Source organism: Drosophila tropicalis, unplaced genomic scaffold (genome assembly GCF_018151085.1).
Source record: "Drosophila tropicalis isolate 14030-0801.00 unplaced genomic scaffold, ASM1815108v1 contig_810, whole genome shotgun sequence".
In the NCBI taxonomy this organism is placed as follows: domain Eukaryota; kingdom Metazoa; phylum Arthropoda; class Insecta; order Diptera; family Drosophilidae; genus Drosophila; species Drosophila tropicalis.
Window position 1 is genome coordinate 66,793 of NW_027173301.1, and position 23,170 is coordinate 89,962.

The window sequence follows — 23,170 nt, forward strand, 5'->3', positions numbered from 1 at the left end:
TCACAAAGTACTTCCAACTCGGCTTTGCGACGATGGATTATCCAATGAACGTCCATTGCTAGTATATTAGTAAGGACTCGGGGTCGTAATATAAGCGATAAGCAGCCAAAGGATATCGGAGGTCGCCCAGTAGGCTACGTGATACTAGGTAAAGATGGCTACGGTAAACCGATAGACTATGATATGGATGTGCAAGTTGACCAATGCGTACATATTTTATTTAATTTTTAATAAATTCTGCAGGAGGGGTCAGAAAATATAAAAATATATATGTTTGTTCAAAGAAAAGTAAGTAACGGTGACGCGTAAATGAGAATTATCGCTGCGAGGGAAACTTTCGAGGTGGTTTTCGGTTTAAATATTTTGAACAAAATCTTTGCAATGGTTCGAATATATAAGAAAAGTCTTGCCTGTTGATAGAATTAGATCCGGTTTGTTTATTTGAATTGGGAAAATCCTTGAATGTAGAATATAGTTATTGGAGAAGTGATCTAAATAATATGAATGGAAACTCATCTTCAGTAATCAGAATTTCTGTATATGATCAAAATCCGTAGTGGTTGCCCATTTCACTTTCTTCATCAGATTTAGAGATATCAAAGAGCTAAAAATAGGCCGGAACACAAGTCATTTAGATGCATATAATTTGAATTCAGTTTTCCATTTATCCACTCCGGATGCTCAGTTCGGGGTATATAACGGCCATCGAATGGATTGCTGGTCGCAGTAACATTTCTTTTCGACATAAACTGAAAGGACTATTAGGATTAGTAAACCATAATAGTGTTATGAGAGAACTGAAAATAAAGCAATTCTAGTAATAAAGAAAAGATTAGTTCACAAAGCACGGCACGCTTACTCATACGGTTTATATAGAGCTGCCCTTGTGTGTATGCACATAGTAGCAGCGGTTGAGCAGAGCCGATCTATATAGGTATCTAATCTTATATATATAATGAAGTAAGTCGACTCGCCAACTTGGGTTTCACCTTAATGGTGAAGTAAAATTTCCATTATTGGTCCCACAACCAACACTAGAATGACGGAATTTTCCAGCAAACACTCAAAAATACAGTTAAACGTGAACGTGAATATGATCCGCATGAACTAATTCAATCAGTTTAATGGAATCTAGCACTGCTAAATCCAAAGCAGAGGGAAGTCTTTGATACACTTTGGCACATTGCTGTTGAAACGACTGGTTTGTGCTGCCTTAATGGTGAAGTAAAATTTCCATTATTGGTCCCACAACCAACACTAGAATGACGGAATTTTCCAGCAAACACTCAAAAATACAGTTAAACGTGAACGTGAATATGATCCGCATGAACTAATTCAATCAGTTTAATGGAATCTAGCACTGCTAAATCCAAAGCAGAGGGAAGTCTTTGATACACTGATTAATAAAAATTTTTTGATGGAAATTGTGGCTTTTTTTCGGATGCCCCTGGTGAAACTAAGAAGACATTCCTCATGTCATTGATTTTAACCACTGAACGTGCGAGATCCGAAATTGAGGTAGCAGTTGCTTCTTCTGAAATAGCGGCCTCATTGTTAGACGGATGCCTCACTCAGCTCACTCAGCGTTAAAATAACCAATAAACCTTCAAACTACTGAACAGCATTTCAAAACACTCCGCAATGGCCAAAGTTTTAGTAGCATGAAAAATCATCACATGGGACGAGTGCAGAATGGCACACAAACGCGCATTGGAAGCACTATACCGAACATTGAACAACCAACACTAGAATGACGGAATTTTCTAGCAAACACTCAAAAATACAGTTAAACGTGAACGTCAATATGATTCGCATGAACTAATTCAATCAGTTTAATGGAATCTAGCACTGCTAAATCCAAAGCAGAGGGAAGTCTTTGATACACTGATTAATAAAAATTTTTTGATGGAAATTGTGGCTTTTTTTCGGATGCCCCTGGTGAAACTAAGAAGACATTCCTCATGTCATTGATTTTAACCACTGAACGTGCGAGATCCGAAATTGAGGTAGCAGTTGCTTCTTCTGAAATAGCGGCCTCATTGTTAGACGGATGCCTCACTCAGCTCACTCAGCGTTAAAATAACCAATAAACCTTCAAACTACTGAACAGCATTTCAAAACACTCCGCAATGGCCAAAGTTTTAGTAGCATGAAAAATCATCACATGGGACGAGTGCAGAATGGCACACAAACGCGCATTGGAAGCACTATACCGAACATTGAACAACCAACACTAGAATGACGGAATTTTCTAGCAAACACTCAAAAATACAGTTAAACGTGAACGTGAATATGATCCGCATGAACTAATTCAATCAGTTTAATGGAATCTAGCACTGCTAAATCCAAAGCAGAGGGAAGTCTTTGATACACTGATTAATAAAAATTTTTTGATGGAAATTGTGGCTTTTTTTTCGGATGCCCCTGGTGAAACTAAGAAGACATTCCTCATGTCATTGATTTTAACCACTGAACGTGCGAGATCCGAAATTGAGGTAGCAGTTGCTTCTTCTGAAATAGCGGCCTCATTGTTAGACGGATGCCTCACTCAGCTCACTCAGCGTTAAAATAACCAATAAACCTTCAAACTACTGAACAGCATTTCAAAACACTCCGCAATGGCCAAAGTTTTAGTAGCATGAAAAATCATCACATGGGACGAGTGCAGAATGGCACACAAACGCGCATTGGAAGCACTATACCGAACATTGAACAACCAACACTAGAATGACGGAATTTTCTAGCAAACACTCAAAAATACAGTTAAACGTGAACGTGAATATGATTCGCATGAACTAATTCAATCAGTTTAATGGAATCTAGCACTGCTAAATCCAAAGCAGAGGGAAGTCTTTGATACACTGATTAATAAAAATTTTTTGATGGAAATTGTGGCTTTTTTTCGGATGCCCCTGGTGAAACTAAGAAGACATTCCTCATGTCATTGATTTTAACCACTGAACGTGCGAGATCCGAAATTGAGGTAGCAGTTGCTTCTTCTGAAATAGCGGCCTCATTGTTAGACGGATGCCTCACTCAGCTCACTCAGCGTTAAAATAACCAATAAACCTTCAAACTACTGAACAGCATTTCAAAACACTCCGCAATGGCCAAAGTTTTAGTAGCATGAAAAATCATCACATGGGACGAGTGCAGAATGGCACACAAACGCGCATTGGAAGCACTATACCGAACATTGAAGGAAGTTTTGGTGGTGATGATTTTATTATCTTGCGGTTTTCTACAAAACCTACCATTCCAAGATTTATATAAAATCTTGTGGCGAAATATAAGGAAACTACAACTGTCTGTAAGCATGAATATTGCACTGTTAAACTATCTATCTGATGATTTCTCTAAGCAATTGCTGAGCATTGGTAATAGCCGTGTTCCTGCTGACGAATAGAGCGGTTAAATATCATTTCCCCAAAATATTTCAATTTCGACATATCAAAAACCGAGCTTAATGACAAAGTATTCCCGGATACCATACCGTAAAGACAAGCAATTGACTCGTCATTCGACATTGTGTTGTGTTGAAACCAAAAGCTGTATTCGAATGGGACAAAATATTGTGGGGGGTGGGAAAGTCCACGCCATCGGCTTATAACTACTCACTTCCACTCACTGCTTTTCACTCGCGGAACACTGCTTTGAGCCCTGATAAGGCAAACTAATGCAAACTAAGAATTTGAATTCAGTCATTAATAAACATTAGAAAACCTGAATAATTTAGTTTTTTTACTTTTTACAATGGGTAATATAATTTCGTAAGGAACATAAAAACCTAGAATGGTGGTAGTTTGCTTCCGCATTGTTTAAGTTGCTCTATATGTATGTTCACTTACCAAGTACTTATCAAAAATTCAATCTCAGATTCGAGAACTGTATACTTTTGGGTGTTTAATAGTCCTGTAGGATGAGATGGTCAGCCACATTAGAAGATTAAATTAATAAGTACCGCCCGTATCGGTAATCCCTAAGGACCAAGTCAGTTAAATACCTAAATCGCTTAAAAATTATGTTACACTTACCGAACTTTAACAAAATATTCACGTTTCGCTTTTTTACAAAAAAAACATTTTCAATTTTAAAAAACTTGTAAGGGACGAAAACTACAAGATAGGAAAAAATATAATATTATCTAAAAGAAGTGTTTGACTGTGATGTTTTTTAGAAACGATTTTTAGTAGGTTGAGTTCGAGGGCCTTAATTTTTAAGTCATGGATTGCTTTGATCTTGAACAAAGGACTACTAATATACTAGCAATGGGCGTTCATTGGATAAACCATCGTCGCAAAGCCGAGTTGGAAGTACTTTGGGACGAATTCGGATTAGACACCGGTGGAATAGTGGAGGACCTAAAAAATCGTTTCCGCGAGTTTGCCTCAAGGGAGGATCATCATCCTGAGGTATTGAGTCGACTTGCCGAAATCGAAGCCCAATTTAGTGCCGGGGACAAGAAATTAGATGTAAAAAACCCCACCGTCGCCTACTCCCGAAGGAATTGTTCTGGTTCTCGATCCGGTTCTCCGACACCTTTCGGTATGCCAGGAAATTATTGCTTATCGGAAAATGGGGAAAAACGAGAATTTCCAAGAATATTTCTTGCTGATGAACGAGGAAGTATCGAAGAATCTGCATGTTATTAATGGTATTGGTAGGAACAAATCAACGTTGACGTTAAAAGACTTCAAAGACAATATGAAATCCGCCGAAATAATGCGAGAGAAATCTAAGAGTGATAAAAAAAATGTTCTATGATTTAACAAAAAAATCCAGAAAAGTGAACGTAACTCTCAACCAATGCAAAGGTACAGCCGCTTCTTGTGAAAGTAAAAACCAAGTTAAAAAGGGTTTTGAATGCAACATATTTGGCCAAATTGGCAGAGTGTCCCAAGAAACCGGAAAAGCGCGAAGTGAGTAATACACGAAAACTAAACACATCAATCTCACGTATGTATAAAGAGATAATAATCGACCGTTTAAAGATGAATGCTGGAAGTAAATACAATCTTATGTCCGAAACGACTTATAAAAGAACAGCAGAACAGCCAACAGCCAAAGCAATGTGAGTGCAACATATTATTAATCGGGATTGGTAGTAACGACGCGGTCAAAGCCAATGGGTTCAATCAAACAACCATTCGTAATTGACGGACAAGAAATTAAAATCAGTATTTTGAGTAATAGATCCACAATTTCTTGACGAAGACTTGCTATTAACGCGAAGAATTTTGAAAAAGTGTGAAAGTAAAAATAAATCATGAATAATTGTAAAAAACGTGACAGCATCGAGTTTGAAACGGAAATTTCGGTGTTGATAAGAATAATTTAAATACATTAAATGTCGACGAGATTGAATTAAATACTGAAGCTAACGTAAGCAATTACGCAAAGAACGAGGTACGCGAACTGATTTAAAACTATAAATGCAAAGTCGACAAACGTGAAAATGCGAATCGTAGTCAATGATGATACCCCAATCTACTCACGTACGCATGGAATCGGTTATAACGAACGTTGCTATGACTCGAGATGTCAACAAGTTGATGAATGGTTAAAGCAAGGTATTTTCGAGCACTCCGAGTCAGAGTACAGAGGTCGGTAGTCCTGTTAAAAAACGAGATGGATCTTCAAGACTATGTATCGAATATAGAAGGATCAACAAGGTCATATTACAAGACCATTTTCCTTTACCCTTAATCGAAGACCAACTGGACACATGAACAGTGGGCAGTGGAATGATATTCAGCACAATTGACTTGAAAAATAGATTCATCCATGTTGATTGTATATTGTGTTCTATTTATCCGATCGGAAATTTTGGGATCTTATATTTTATATCCAATACTATCACCTTAGCAAATTTCATGGGGATACTCCAATTTGTATGAAATTTTTTTGAAAACGTTTCTGGTACTGCGAGATTCTCCAAGCTCGTTTTTCCATCGTATTGGAAGTAAAGTTGCCTGGGCCATGGAGTATACAGCTTTGCGGGGTACAAATATCGTTTGGACATAGACCAAGTTCGTCGTCGGGGTCATCAGATTCCACTATATATGGTCTGCTGTTGACCAGATATTCTGCCTCCATAAAAATTGTTTGCAACGTTTCATCGCTGAGATTTGCGTTTACTACTAAAATTGCTTCAATTGCCCGTTTAAAACAGCCTACTAGTCGCTCCCAACAGCCTTCGAAATTTGGTGCATTTGCTGAAATGAAATTCCAAATTATTTTAATACTTGCCATATTCTCTTTCAAGGCACACTCGTGCAGGTCCTCTAGGTCTTCTTGTAACTCTCGTGCTGCTCCGCGAAAATTCGTGGCATTGTCTGACCAGATGATTTGTATAGGTCCACATCGAGCTATCAATCTACGAACTGCCATTATGCAGGAATCGGTGTCTAGGGAGTGGGCTATCTCCACGTTGATTGCTCTTGTTGTCAGGCATGTGAATATTACTCTGTACCGCTTGCGGAGGTATTTTAAGGCTCGAGTTCCTCTTTCTGATTTGGTGTAAAATGTACCGAAGTAATCGACGCCTGTTGCTGTAAATGGTTTTTTGTGGGTGAAAAACCTTTCTTCGGGCAGAAATCACATTTTTGGTATTTGTGGTTTTGCCTTATTACGTTTACACCAAACACAAGCAAGAACAGATATATTACTACCTGTGTTCCGACATGTTGTGCGTCGACATGATTTTTATTGATTTCACAACAACTGGAAATTTTGGTATATGTCGATACCTCTTTTGCACGTTCTATTCTGCTCACATTATGCCATTGTCGGATGACAATTGAAAATTGAGGTTGTCAAAATATTGTGTATACCTGGATAGGTATACACAATATTTTGACAACCTCAATTTTGAAGAAGGCCTTCCGGTTTTTAGGCTGATTATATCGTCCTGAAATAGTTGTTGCTGTACAACCTTCCATCAGACAGTTTTCGCCTATTCAATTTCGCCGACACTTAACTCATTCAATTTTCGATTGCATTTTAACCGTTTCCTTATGTATCTCCAAATCCAGGCAGTACTGCAAACTAATATATTGTATCCGGAAATTCTTTGTATGAGTATATCCATTGGATGTTCCATCTCTTGAAGTACCATTACGTTACCTGTTCGGTCGAATTCTTCTATAATGGGTTTTTGAAGATCCCACGTGGATTGAATTCGGATTCGGGTCACTTCAACCAATGAAGTTTATGCTGATATGCTGTCACGCGTTATGACGTCAGCGATGTTTTCATTTGTTGATAGCCAGCGCCACTCTTATCTTACCGATTTTTCACAAATCTCACCTATTCGATTTGCGACAAAAACGTCCATACGTTTATCGCTGTTAATCGAGGTAAGAACCGAATGTGAATCAGTCCAAAAGTAACGTTGATCTATATTGGGTTGTAGATCGTGGCTCATTATTTCAGCCAAACGGCATCCTAGTATGGCGGCCATCGTTTCCAGTTTCGGAATAGTTATGTAGGAAATGAAGTGTCAGGCGGGCATAATCATGGCAATCGTGTAGTACCTAGTGAGCGAGACAGATCGACTCGCAGCGGCCGTACGTATCTGGTAGACTCTCTCATTGAAAAATAAAGCAGAAGCGTCGATCCGAGAGCACTCGCAATTTATTCCAATTCTACAAACTGGGGGGCTCAACCGAGCTTTCTGGCCCAAGACAATTGGTGAAAATCGTGTGTGTGAAGTTCGCAAGTGAACAGAAAATTGTTAAAATTGCATGCCTTAACGTGTAATATATATACAAAATCACACAAGAAGTATTTCACAAGAAGCACGAAGTTGATGATAACCAGTGTTTACTGTGAGAGCAGACAGAGGGCACGAAGTTGACCAAGAGAACGAGTGGAAAACAGCCGAGTGAGTAGCGACAGCAGAGTGAATGGCAACAGAGAGCGAACCAAACATCTATAAGAAGGCTGAGTGAGATGCTGCAGAGATATTGAGTGGCTCCATAGAGCAGGACGACTAAAGTTGGGTGAGCTGTTTAATTATTGTCTTGAGTGTGAGTTACTTTGCTTGCACAACGAAACCAGACAGGTGGCAAAAATATTGACGAAATTGATGCGAGCTGCAGAGAGCACATTTTTAAGAATTTTCTGAATTAAACCATAACCTAACACAAGGTAGAGATAATAGAGAGAAAAATTCGATAACAAAAGGCGAGCGCAAATGTTTTAAGTGTGGTGATCCTTCACACATGATGAGAGACTGTAACAAGAAAACGTTTGTTTTGTGGCAAAACTGGCCATCGTTCGTTTGAATGTAAAGATAAAGATACCACCAAAGTTGAAAGAACCAATGTTGTAGATGATAAGTTAATAAAAGCCTCAGGTAAATTTACTGATTCGGGTTTGGAGTTGAAAGAAGTAACTTAAATTTGAGTCTCATACGTAAAAGCGTGTTTGTTAAACTTGGAATTAAGTCATTAACAGGATATTCGAAGGCATTGGTGGAAGTTATGTGATGTCCTTTGGTAGTTTTAGCATAAATGTCAAGATGAAAGATGAAAGTCGAGTTTCATATCGTTCCTGATGAAGACATGGCATATGAGGCAATTTTGGGTAGAACCATATTAGATCACGTCGATTTGGTTGTTACAAAGAAAGGTACAAAGTTTGTGAGCATCAACAAAAAAGAATCACTGTGTAACGCGAATAAATCTTGTGCTGAGTTGTTTAAGGAAATTGAAAGTATGTCAATGCACAGTGCAGAACAGAATAAAGTGGAAATCAAGAGTGACTTGTTATCAGGGCAGAAATCGCTATTGAAGTCAAGAAGTTTTTGTTTTCATTTCACTGTACTCAACAAAAAAAATAATCATGCATAAAAACGAATAGTTTTCTTTTGCTCATGTGTGTGTTAAACCTAGGCGATATACCCATGCATACCCTTCCATACGTTTACCCATATGAATGTGTCCAATGTCTATGAGTCGCCTCTTCACGCACATGTGCGTCACGAGTGAACCAGAAATTTTCCTGCCTTGGAGGAAATGTGTGACGTAAGCGTCACACACTTTCAGGCTAATCACTACAATTCGTATCGTGAGCGCACACTAACACAAAACTCAACGCGCGACTGTACTTGCAAAGCAGTGTGAATGAAGGAATGACAAAAAAAAAAAAACAGTTGAATCGAAGCTGTGTGTAAGAGTGAGAGAGAAATGGCAAGAGAATGCTCGTAGCTCACACACACGCCCCGAATCAAACGGGGAACTGTCTACTCTCATTCTTACTCGCCCTACATGGGCGTAGTTTACAGCGATAATGTGACTCGTCACAAAACGTTTCATCAAAGAATATCTTCCCACACTTATACATCGGGAGAAATGGCATAAAGATGTGCCAAACTTGGAGGTCGACGACATAGTTGTTATACAAGACAACACCCCGCTCGGCGAATGACCGCTCTGTCGAGTTATGAAAGTTTTTCCAGGTGAAGATGGAGTTGTACGCGTAGTCGAATTCAAGACTGATAAAAATACGTATCGCCGCCCGGTCAACCGTCAATGCAAAATAGGAGTCAAGCGCTACGATGAGAAGGATCGTGCTCAAAATAAGGGATTCCCCACTAGGGGCCGTTATGTCGTAGGTTATTTGTATCGTAGTAAGATGCCTCGAACAAGATCGATACATCTAGTATTTTAAGTTTCGATTATTTCAATTTATTCTCAGTTTAGCAAGATACGGACACACTTGAAAAAAGACCACGCCGACAATAAAAATATTGTAAATCATACTATTAAGAACATATACAAATAAAGGTCATAAGCTTCTCAAAATAAAAATAACAAGCACTATATTATATATCTCTAGAAGAAACATTTTCAAAAAAATTTCATACAAATTGGAGTCTCCCCATGAAATTTGATAAGGTGATAGTATTGGATATAAAACATAAGATCCCAAAAGTTTCGATCGGATAAATAGAACACAGCTGTCCAGTTTGTCTTCGATTTAGGGTAAAGGAAAATGGTCTCGTAATATTACCTTGTTGATCTTTCTATATTCGATACATAGTCTTGAAGATCCATCTCGTTTTTTAGCAGGACTACCGACCTCTGTAGTCTGACTCGGAGTGCTCGAATACCTTGCTTTAACCATTCATCAACTTGTTGACATCTCGAGTCATAGCAACGTTCGTTATAACCGATTCCATGCGTACGTGAGTAGATTGGGGTATCATCATTGACTACGATTCGCATTTTCATGTTTGTCGACTTTGCATTTTTAGTTTTTAATCAGTTCGCGTACCTCGTTCTTTGCGTAATTGCTTGCCTTAGCTTCAGTATTTAATTCAATCTCGTCGACATTTAATGTATTTATTCTAATCAACACCGAAAAATTTACAAATAACTAAAAATACTGATTTAAATTCTTGTCCGTCAATTACAAATGGTTGTTTGATTGAACCCATGGCTTTGACCGCGTCGCTACTACCAATCCCGATGATAAAATGCTGCACTCACATTGCTTTGGCTGTTGTATTCTTTTATAAGTCGTTCGGACATAAGATTGTATTTACTTCCAGTGTCAATCAAAGCATGCGATTGATGTGTTTAGTTTTCGTGGCCAAATATGTTGCATTCAAAACCCTTTTTAACTTGGTTTTTACTTTCACAAGAAGCGGCTGTACCTTTGCATTGGTTGGGATTTACGTTCACTTTTCTGAATTTTTTTTGTTAAATCATAGAACATTTTTTTATCACTCTTAGATTTCTCTCGCATTATTTCGGCGAATTTCAATTTGTCTTTAAAGTCTTTTAACGTCAACGTTGATTTGTTCCTACCAATACCATTAATAACATGCAGATTCTTCGATACTTCCTCGTTCATCAGCACGAAATATTCTTGGAAATTCTCGTTTTTCCCCATTTTCCGAGAAGCCATAATTTCCTGTCATTTTACATCTAATTTCTTGTCCTCGGCACTAAATTGGGCTTCGATTTCGGCAAGTCGACTCAATACCTCAGGATGATGATCCTCCCTTGAGGCAAACTCGCGGAAACGATTTCTTAGGTCCTCCACTATTCCACCGGTGTCTTATCCGAATTCGTCACAAAATACTTCCAACTCGGCTTTGCGACGATGGATTATCCAATGAACGCCCATTGCTAGTATATTAGTAAGGACTCGGGGTCGTAATATAAGCGATAAGCAGCCAAAGGATATCGGAGTTCGCCCAGTAGGCTACGCGATACTAGGTAAAGATGGCTACGGTAAACCGATAGACTATGATATGGATGTGCAAGTTGACCAATGCGTATATATATATTATTTAATTTTTAATAAATTCTGCAGGGGAGGGGTCAGAAAATATAAAAATATATATGTTTGTTCAAAGAAAAGTAAGTAACGGTGACGCCTAAATGAGAATTATCGCTGCGAGGGAAACTTTCGAGGTGGTTTTCGGTTTAAATATTTTGAACAAAATCTTTGCAATGGTTCGAATATATAAGAAAGGTCTTGCCTGTTGATAGAATTAGATCCGGTTTGTTTATTTGAATTGGGAAAATCCTTGAATGTAGAATATAGTTATTGGAGAATTGATTAAATCTCCCTCGATGTTGCCCAAAAAAATAAGCGTTTACTCCGATTAATGTTTAGAACATCCTTGGCAAAGTAATGGTCCTTGCTGCCGAATTTCCTGATGTCCTTTGCATTAATTAAAAAGAAAATTTTTTTATTAAAACTAATTTCCATTTCCGACTCTGTCGATGGCTCCGTTGATGACTCTATGGCTAGCTCTGTCCGTAACTCAGTAGCTGACTCCATTAATAATTCTCTCTGAAATATGCTGTTGATGAGATTATTAATCCTGTTGAAAACTCTGTTGATGACTCTGCTGATAATTCTGTAGGAACCCTGCTGGAGACTCTGCCGATATTCTTACTTATCATGACCTGGCTTTGCGCGTGTTATATATATAGTTATAAATCCGATTCTTTCATTGATTAAAAAAAATTTGGATTGGTGAGACTCAAAAACGATCTTTATTGAAACAAAGCGTCTTAAGAACTAACTTATGATTATTCATACAGATATGATTAAAGTTCGGTTAAAAAGCTTTTGATATTAGTATTGGGAGCTTTTTATCTGGTGACAAGGGATCTGGATTTTGATTGGCTTATTGATTTTTGCTAACTAAGCGTTCTCACGCTTGGAAGATTTTTGGGGACATTTGTTTATAGGATTTTTGTTTAGTCTCGCTTGCAGTAAACATCCGCTGTTTTCTAGACTAAAGGGGGATCAAGTTATGTGGGTGATTGGAGTGGGAATTGAGTGGTGTGAGTGGATGGAGTGGCGGATATATTACTCCCCCAACACGCCTGTGCTCAGGCGGGAAATACAGGGTATAGAGTTGGATGTGCTTGCTGTGTTGCAAGTGAAATTTCTTTGGATGGGGACAATTCATGTAAAACGGGATTGTCAAAAGCTGAGTCACTTGATTGTACAAAAGTTTCATTCTTAATTTGTGTAATAATTATTTTTTTTGATATTGACTTAAATTTATAGATAAGATATAGGGTTAAACTTATTATTGTAATTATTGGTTACATAAATATTTTGGGTATAATCTTGTAATGTATTTACTATTGATATTTCATTTAACTGCATAGCACAGTCGTATATTTTTATTATATTATTTCCTTCTATGAATATTTTATTTTGGTTACAATTTTGTTTTAAATTTGTTTTGGGCAAGTTCCAAGTTACGATAATATTTGGTTCTACATAACTAATTGAATTGGTTTTGAACATCTTTGTGTATTTGCATTCTGCTGGTTTTTGTGTAATAATGCCAACTATACACTCATTTATTTCTTGTTTTTTGGTTGATTTTGCATAAATTTTATTATTTTGAATATAGTAAGTTTCTTGAATGTTTTCTGTTAAAGTGTTATTATTTTCATCTGGATAGGATATAATTTTGAATAGCGATGTTTTAGATATTTGTCTAGGTATATGCGAAATTATTAATATTTCATTTGTGTCTGATTTTAACCAAGTAGATGTTTTTATGTTTAAAAGTTTTTCTGTATTTATGTTAAATATTTCTTGATGGTTTAAAAGTTTTGGATTAAATATTCCTAGTCTTGTCAACTGCATTCCTAAATCTATGTCTTCTATGTATTCTGTAAAATGCTCTAAGTTGAACATTAGTATATTTAGTTTTTTCTCTGCATCCTGTTGAATAGTAAGATTATTTAGGAGTTCTATGTTTTTGTTGACTGCTTCAATGATATGATTAAGTTCATTATTTTGGGCGCTATTTGCTGATAGACTATCAATTTTTTCTTCAAGTTCTTCTTTATCGTATTGGTCTAAGGTGCCGAAAAGATATTTATGTGCTGTGCCTATTATGTTAATAAGTCCTCGCTTATTTCTTTTTATTATTTTTATGCCGTTCATTTCGCGATTTAATTTTTCGACTAAATACTGAATGTGGACTATGTTTTTATATGGTTCTGACTGCTCAACCAAGTTGTTGTAAGTGGTTTGTATATTGGTTAAGTTTACAGTTAAATAATGATATTCGAAATCTGAGGGTAAATCCATGGTTCCTGTTTTGAATACAAGTTATCCATTAGGTGCCTTTATGGGATTAATTTCAATGCTTTGATTATGCGTCGAGTGTACCATTGATAAGAGTAGAAATAGTAATGTTGGGATTTTTGAAATGGCTATTAGGTTTTCGTTATCTTCTTGAGCACTATGTACTGTAGCTCTAGAACTACTTATTTCTTCACCTAAAAGATTTTCATCTATTTTTACTCTGGAAAGGGCGTCTGCCACATAATTTTCTTTTCCTGGTAAGTATTTTATTTTATAATCAAATTCGTTCAATTTTATTTTCCATCTCTGTAATTTCATGTTAGGTTCTTTGATATTGTCCAACCAGACAAGGGGTTTATGATCACTTAGGATTTCAAAATGTCTACCGAAGAGGTATGGCCTAAAATATTTGGTTGCCCATACGATAGATAGTAATTCCTTTTCTATGGCTGAATAATTAAGTTCATATTGGTTTAGTGTTCTACTACCATAAGAAATAGGTCTATGGTCTTGTGAGAGGAAAGCACCTAAAGCTATATTGCTAGCATCAGCGGTTAGAAAAAATGGCTTTTTAAAATCGGGATATGCAAGTATGGGATCGTTCATAAGGAGGCACTTTAATTTTTCAAAGGATGAAATATAATGTGGGTCGGTTATGTTAATCTTAGCTCCTTTCTTTAATCCAAGGGTTAAAGGCTTTGCAATGTGTGCAAAATTTGGAATGAATTTACGGAAGAATCCGCATAAGCCTAAGAATGATTTTATTTCTTTCGGGGTTTTCGGGATTGGAAATTTTAGAATAGCTTTGACTTTGTCTGGGTTTGGTTTGATTCCTTCTGTAGTTATGACGTGACCTAGAAATTCTGTTTCCTTTTTCAAGAACTCGCATTTATCTAATTGTAGTTTTAGATTAGCATTGCGCAATTTAGCAAAGACCTTTTTTAGTGATGCCAAATGTTCTTCTAATGAGGTGGAATAAACAATAATATCGTCTAAGTAGACTAAACAATCTTTATAGATTAAGTCTTCTAATAAATTGTTCATACATCTTTGGAATGTTGCTGGTGCATTTTTTAGTCCAAATGGCATTCTGGAGCTGTTTTCATATTGACCCTCTCTCTGGGCTACTTGTTTCAGATTAGACACTGTTGAAATATCAAACTTCGCTAATGTCATATAAAGCTTGTCTGGTAATTTTTTTAATAATGACTTCTTTGACTGTGTTATTCATGGCATTTGTGTATAAAATGGTATTGGCGGCATCGCCTTCTAATTCTAACTTATTAATTATAATAAAAGACTTATGTTCTAAATCTTCAATAAACTTACGAAGGTTTCCTCCAAAGGAAGTATGGTATAGCCGTCGTAGTAACTCTTCATAAGGCGTTTGCACCTTATATTCGCTGATGAGGGCGGCCCGCAACTCGCTCCAATTGTTGGCGTGCGCTAGTTGTGATATCCGTTGTGCATCTCCAGTGAGCTGCATCTCTATAGTACCATACATCAAGCTATGTTGACGGATGTCCCTCGTCGGGTAGAGTTGTAGAATGTAGTCAACTCTCCGTATGAACGTACTCAGGGTCAAAGCGTTACCATCGAAATTGGGCAACTGTCTAAGCATGGTAAGTGCTTGGTTCAGATGTGTTTCTAATAGTTCCAGTGTCATCTTTAATTAGAATATATTTAGAACTTCAAGATTCGATGTCGCGCTTTTGACTGCACGAAAGGTTATTTTGCGGATAAAACGAAAAAAAAAAATTTTTCGAGGGCTTTGGGCTTTAGTTGCTTACAGCTCCTTTACTTGTTTTTAGCACAAAAAGTCTTGATCACGGGCCAACCTTAGATTTGATATCTGTAGCGGTGGCTTGACACAAGTTTCGCACAATTTATTTAATGATACAAAAAAGTTTTGCTTATAACGCAACCTTAGATTCGATATCCGTAACGGTCACTTATACACAAAGTTTTGCACGCACTAAGTTATTTCGTTTTATCCTACCGACTGCGCCAGTTATAAATCCGATTCTTTCATTGATAAAAAAAAAATTTGGATTGGTGAGACTCAAAAACGATCTTTATTGAAACAAAGCGTCTTAAGAACTAACTTATGATTATTCATACAGATATGATTAAAGTTCGGTTAAAAAGCTTTTGATATTAGTATTGGGAGCTTTTTATCTGGTGACAAGGGATCTGGATTTTGATTGGCTTATTGATTTTTGCTAACTAAGCGTTCTCACGCTTGGAAGATTTTTTGGGGACATTTGTTTATAGGATTTTTGTTTAGTCTCGCTTGCAGTAAACATCCGCTGTTTTCTAGACTAAAGGGGGATCAAGTTATGTGGGTGATTGGAGTGGGAAATTGAGTGGTGTGAGTGGATGGAGTGGCGGATATATTACTATATATATTATTATTATTTTTTTTTTTAATTTTTGTTTTCATTTCACTGTACTCAACAAAAGAAATAATCTATCTGCATAAAAACAAATAGTTTTCTTTTGCTCATGTGTGTGTTAAACCTAGGCGATATACCCATGCATACCCTTCCATACGTATACCCATACGAATGTGTCCAATGTCTATGAGTCGCCTCTTCACGCACATGTGCGTCACGAGTGAACCAGAAATTTTTCTGCCTTGTAGGAAATGTGTGACGTAAGCGTCACACACTTTCAGGCTAATCACTACAATTCGTATCGTGAGCGCACACTAACACAAAACTCAACGCGCGACTGTACTTGCAAAGCAGTGTGAATGAAGGAATGACAAAAAAAAAAAACAGTTGAATCGAAGCTGTGTGTAAGAGTGAGAGAGAAATGGCAAGAGAATGCTCGTAGCTCACACACACGCTCCGAATCAAACGGGGAACTGTCAACTCTCATTCTTACTCGCCGAATGCGTGTCCCTGTCTCTTTCGTGACTGTAACTGTCGCTTACAAAGAAAACTAACTGCGCGTAGCACATCGACAACGTATATGCAACCTTCAAATACCCTAACCACAAATATACATATGCATATATATATATATATCTATAAATGTGTCTTTTAACGTCAACGTTGATTTGTTCCTACCAATACCATTAATAACATGCAGATTCTTCGATACTTCCTCGTTCATCAGCAAGAAATATTCTTGGAAATTCTCGTTTTTCCCCATTTTCCGATAAGCAATAATTTCCTGGCATACCGAAAGGTGTCGGAGAACCGGATCGAGAACCAGAACAATTCCTTCGGGAGTAGGCGACGGTGGGGTTTTACATCTAATTTCTTGTCCCCGGCACTAAATTGGGCTTCGATTTCGGCAAGTCGACTCAATACCTCAGGATGATGATACTCCCTTGAGGCAAACTCGCGGAAACGATTTCTTAGGTCCTCCACTATTCCACCGGTGTCTAATCCGAATTCGTCACAAAGTACTTCCAACTCGGCTTTGCGACGATGGATTATCCAATGAACGCCCATTGCTAGTATATTAGTAAGGACTCGGGGTCGTAATATAAGCGATAAGCAGCCAAAGGATATCGGAGGTCGCCCAGTAGGCTACGTGATACTAGGCAAAGATGGCTACGGTAAACCGATAGACTATGATATGGATGTGCAAGTTGACCAATGCGTACATATTTTATTTAATTTTTAATAAATTCTGCAGGAGGGGTCAGAAAATATAAAAATATATATGTTTGTTCAAAGAAAAGTAAGTAACGGTGACGCGTAAATGAGAATTATCGCTGCGAGGGAAACTTTCGAGGTGGTTTTGAACAAAATCTTTGCAATGGTTCGAATATATAAGAAAGGTCTTGCCTGTTGATAGAATTAGATCCGGTTTGTTTATTTGAATTGGGAAAATCCTTGAATGTAGAATATAGGTATTGGAGAAGTGATCTAAATAATATGAATGGAAACTCATCTTCAGTAATCAGAATTTCTGTATATGATCAAAATCCGTAGTGGTTGCCCATTTCACTTTCTTCATCAGATTTAGAGATATCAAAGAGCTAAAAATAGGCCGGAACACAAGTCATTTAGATGCATATAATTTAAATTCAGTTTTCCATTTATCCACTCCGGATGCTCAGTTCGGGGTATATAACGGCCATCGAATGGATTGCTGGTCGCAGTAACATTTCTTTTCGACATAAACTGAAAGGACTATTAGGATTAGTAAACCATAATAGTGTTATGAGAGAACTGAAAATAAAGCAATTCTAGTAATAAAGAAAAGATTAGTTCACAAAGCACGGCACGCTTACTCATACGGTTTATATAGAGCTGCCCTTGTGTGTATGCACATAGTAGCAGCGGTTGAGCAGAGCCGATCTATATAGGTATCTAATCTTATATATATAATGAAGTAAGTCGACTCGCCGACTTGGGTTTCACCAGGTGAAACAAATATTTCAAATTTCGAAAACCAGATGTATGTCTATTAAATTGTTTTTACATGTAATGTACACAACCGGAAATAACTCCAGATCATGTACATCCCCTCTTAGTCAAAAAAAAAAAATCTTTCTTTATCAAAGAGGAGGTAGGGTTCGTCCTAAATAGGTGGCCTCTCTCTTGCAGTCCCTGTACATCAGATGTTACGATGGGCAAGAGCACCACAAATCAGGCCGAAGCCAACACATACGGGCTTAATGTATTGAGAAGTTTGGATCCGGTTGGGACTTCTGGCTGTCGGCTAGCAAACAGTCTTTGGGGGGGGTTCTTTGGAGCAACATGTTCTCAACACACCCGTATTACATAAAATAAAACAAAGTCCCTGTTGCACTAATATTACACAATTACTCAATTGAAAGAAATGAACTAAGAGATAGAAAAAAAAAAGAGATATTAGTATCGCACGAATAGGGAAGCTACTAAGATGTTATGGTAGCTTCGCGTCTTAACCCACCCAACCAATGACTTTCCCATCGCAAGATTCGGGAAAATCCCAATATAATCAGCTCACCGCTCACATTTCGCCACAAGGAAGATTACGCACTCTTTACTCAAACATTATAAACGATATTTACTCAAATTAAATATTTGGATCATTTCAGGCATCCAAAAGCCAAATTGGGAATAATATGTTTTGTTTTGTTGAATCTTAATTGTAAGGTGGATATATGTATATAAAATTATAGATATTCAAAATAAAAATGACAATTGAAATTTGTAAATATTCAATTTAAATTATGATTTCAAATATAAATGGCGACTCTGCTCACACAGTCAAAGGCGATTATCGATAGCGATTTAAGATTAACACATGGATTGACAATTTCCTTTTCTTTTCAATACTTTCAATACTTTTTTAACTTTACTGTACTCGAGATGGTTTTTCTTATTTGCAGATTAATTGACAATGAACTCTCTTTCTTTTTGCATAAAAAACAGGGAAATACCAGATCGATCATGATTTATGGTTTAGAACTTAGGACTTACCCATCCGTCCGGTCCGTCGAAGGCCTTCGTCGTCCGCTGGATGATGCTTAGGAATAAATTATTAGGTTAAATCAAGCGACTGGCATTCCTATGCAACAAATTCGGTCCACGGGACTCTCAATCCGCAACGAAAAAACTTTCTCTGCCCGTATCCGATTCGGGCGGCTATTCCAAGCTAGTCAACTTCCTCGAAAAGTCTCTGTGCCCTTCACGGTGTGCAGCTTTTGAGCGGTGTCTCAACAGAAAAATATCTTTTGCAAATTTACAGAATTCCGATTGTGATTCCTTTTTCCATATTTCCAAAATACAAATCAATTATGGCTAATTTTCAGACGAACTTATTAGAAATTTACAATGATTCAAATATCCACAAAAAATATAACTTACGATAATAAGATTCACAAAACTCTATAATAATAGTTGTCCTTGATGCTCCAAATTAGTATAAAGTTAATCATTAGGCTTGATGGCCGAGAAAATTTCAGATTTAAATTTATATATTTTTTCTTGAGGAGCGGCGTGGTTAAGGAGTCTAGCCAGGGCGGAAGTTCGTCAGAAAAGAGTGTGACCAATGCATGCGATCGCGCATGATACCTATTCGCTAGGGTTGCACTAGTAGAACTATCGAACTTCTAAGCTCAGCTGATCATTATTATCGACGCACTTACCCAACCCTTACTGAAATTCAAATTAACGTCTTAATTTTCAAAAATAAAACTAACGGCAGAAACTGGGCACTACATACATGCCTCATACTATGTGCTATCTCGCTCACTCCACAAACACACGAGCACTCTAGCGCCGCCACTCGCCAACGGCCAATCCTGGCCTTATGCACCGCGTAGTAAAATACGTTCATACTCATATTTTGCATGTTTCTTGTCCGATTTGGTAGTTTGGTAGAAATAATTAGTCTGGCGAATTTGAATGCGAAATCAAAAACTACAGAAGAAAATCGGTTTTTTACAAATTATGGAGGCGAAAGTCGACGTTGCAAAATATGAAAAGATGTACACTCTGCGCGCATACTAAGCCAGTGTACATACTAAATTTGGTGACTTTAGCTTTGTTAGTTTTTGACAAAATCGGTTTTGTTTAATTTGCGGGGGGCGGAATTGGGCGTGGCAAAATTTTTAAATAGCCAATATCTGCGCGTCTATTGAACTAGTCTACATACCAAATTTAAAGTCGGTAGCTGTCATAGTTTTTAAGAAAATCTGGTTTATGTAAATTCCGGGAGCGGAGGGGGCGTGGCAAAAAGTGTGAACAATTAGTTTCTGCGCGCTAACTACACGAAAATATAAACCAAATTTGATGTCTCCAGCTGTTATACTTTTTAAGAAAAATAGTTTCATGTGATTCTTTTTTGTGATACATTTACATACTACATGAGTATACATACCAAATTCGGTGTCTCTAGCTCTTATAGCCTCCGAGATCTGCGTGTTCATACAGACGGACGGACGGACGGACAAACGGACAGACGGACGGCTAGATCGATTCGGCTGTTGATCCTGATCAAGAATATATATACTTTATAGAGTCGGAGAAGCTTTCTTCTGCCTGTTACATACATTTTGGAGACTTTAATATACCATTTCACCCTATGAGTGTATGGTATAAAAAGTCGGATTTGTTCAACTCGAGATCTGCTGAAGCAGTTATCTGGTTATTGATTTGTTGTATTTGTCTCTGCCCCGAATAGCAGAATACACCTTAAGAACAATAAATAATTGCCGGAAATTCGTTAAAACATCTAATTTTTTTCGCCTAAACAAAGTTTGAGGGCACTGTTATTTTAATATCACTATATCGATAATTTTGTTTTGTGCAGTGACATAATAAAACGAAGAATGGCCTTGATTCGTGCTTCTCAAACAAGAGCACAGAGAAGCAGCCCTTGAAACGGTTACGTTAGAAAGAAGAAATTTTCGAGCTTATCATACAGATTAACAGAGAAATAAACTTCGAAGAAGAAATGGTTCAAGTATTGATTGGAATTCAGCAGACTTTCTATATGATTGCACCAACGACTACAGCTTCCGTCGATTAGTTTGTATTTGTGCTATGAACTTTGTCTGCCAGCATTTTGGCACATTGCTGTTGAAACGACTGGTTTGTGCTGCCTTAATGGTGAAGTAAAATTTCCATTATTGGTCCCACAACCAACACTAGAATGACGGAATTTTCCAGCAAACACTCAAAAATACAGTTAAACGTGAACGTGAATATGATCCGCATGAACTAATTCAATCAGTTTAATGGAATCTAGCACTGCTAAATCCAAAGCAGAGGGAAGTCTTTGATACACTGATTAATAAAAATTTTTTTGATGGAAATTGTGGCTTTTTTTCGGATGCCCCTGGTGAAACTAAGAAGACATTCCTCATGTCATTGATTTTAACCACTGAACGTGCGAGATCCGAAATTGAGGTAGCAGTTGCTTCTTCTGAAATAGCGGCCTCATTGTTAGACGGATGCCTCACTCAGCTCACTCAGCGTTAAAATAACCAATAAACCTTCAAACTACTGAACAGCATTTCAAAACACTCCGCAATGGCCAAAGTTTTAGTAGCATGAAAAATCATCACATGGGACGAGTGCAGAATGGCACACAAACGCGCATTGGAAGCACTATACCGAACATTGAACAACCAACACTAGAATGACGGAATTTTCTAGCAAACACTCAAAAATACAGTTAAACGTGAACGTGAATATGATTCGCATGAACTAATTCAATCAGTTTAATGGAATCTAGCACTGCTAAATCCAAAGCAGAGGGAAGTCTTTGATACACTGATTAATAAAAATTTTTTGATGGAAATTGTGGCTTTTTTTCGGATGCCCCTGGTGAAACTAAGAAGACATTCCTCATGTCATTGATTTTAACCACTGAACGTGCGAGATCCGAAATTGAGGTAGCAGTTGCTTCTTCTGAAATAGCGGCCTCATTGTTAGACGGATGCCTCACTCAGCTCACTCAGCGTTAAAATAACCAATAAACCTTCAAACTACTGAACAGCATTTCAAAACACTCCGCAATGGCCAAAGTTTTAGTAGCATGAAAAATCATCACATGGGACGAGTGCAGAATGGCACACAAACGCGCATTGGAAGCACTATACCGAACATTGAAGGATGTTTTGGTGGTGATGATTTTATTATCTTGCGGTTTTCTACAAAACCTACCATTCCAAGATTTATATAAAATCTTGTGGCGAAATATAAGGAAACTACAACTGTCTGTAAGCATGAATATTGCACTGTTAAACTATCTATCTGCTGATGATTTCTCTAAGCAATTGCTGAGCATTGGTAATAGCCGTGTTCCTGCTGACGAATAGAGCGGTTAAATATCATTTCCCCAAAATATTTCAATTTCGACTCATCAAAAACCGAGCTTAATAACAAAGTATTCCCGGATACCATACCGTAAAGACAAGCAATTGACTCGTCATTCGACATTGTGTTGTGTTGAAACCAAAAGCTGTATTATATTGTGGGGGTGGGAAAGTCCACGCAATCGGCTTATAGCCACTCACTTCCACTCACTGCTTTTCACTCGCGGAACATTGCTTTGAGCCCTGATAAGGCAAACTAATGCAAACTAAGAATTTGAATTCAGTCATTAATGAACATTAGAAAACCTGAATAATTAGTTTTTTTACTTTTTACAATGGGTAATATAATTTCGTAAGGAACATAAAAACCTAGAATGGTGGTAGTTTGCTTCCGCATTGTTTAAGTTGCTCTACATGTATGTTCACTTACCAAGTACTTATCAAAAATTCAATCTCAGATTCGAGAACTGTATACTTTTGGGTGTTTAATAGTCCTGTAGGATGAGATGGTCAGCCACATTAAAAGATTAAATTAATAAGTACCGCCCGTATCGGTAATCCCTAAGGACCAAGTCAGTTAAATACCTAAATCGCTTAAAAAAAAATTATGTTACACTCACCGAACTTTAACAAAATATTCACGTTTCGCTTTTTTACAAAAAAAAACATTTTCAATTTTAAAAAACTTGTAAAGGACGAAAACTACAAGATAGAAAAAAATATAATATTATCTAAAAGAAGTGTTTGACTGTGATGTTTTTTAGAAACGATTTTTAGTAGGTTGAGTTCGAGGGCCTTAATTTTTAAGTCATG

General features: G+C 37.3%; 1 long non-coding RNA gene across 6 annotated transcripts; it reads right to left on the minus strand.

Annotated features, from left to right (window-relative positions):
* Positions 1-204: 204 nt before the first annotated feature.
* On the minus strand, positions 205-23,170 carry LOC137580145 (uncharacterized). 6 transcript variants are annotated; one of them, XR_011032954.1, is made up of 5 exons: positions 22,978-23,170; positions 22,788-22,918; positions 17,388-17,726; positions 3,849-3,912; positions 205-749 (listed from the first exon to the last, which is right to left on the minus strand). It is a non-coding gene; the product is annotated as an uncharacterized lncRNA (long non-coding RNA). The 6 variants fall into 6 exon arrangements; XR_011032956.1 differs by lacking the exons at positions 22,788-22,918; positions 22,978-23,170 and adding an exon at positions 19,014-19,174; XR_011032959.1 differs by lacking the exons at positions 22,788-22,918; positions 22,978-23,170 and adding an exon at positions 17,837-17,915 and having other exon boundaries at positions 17,388-17,774.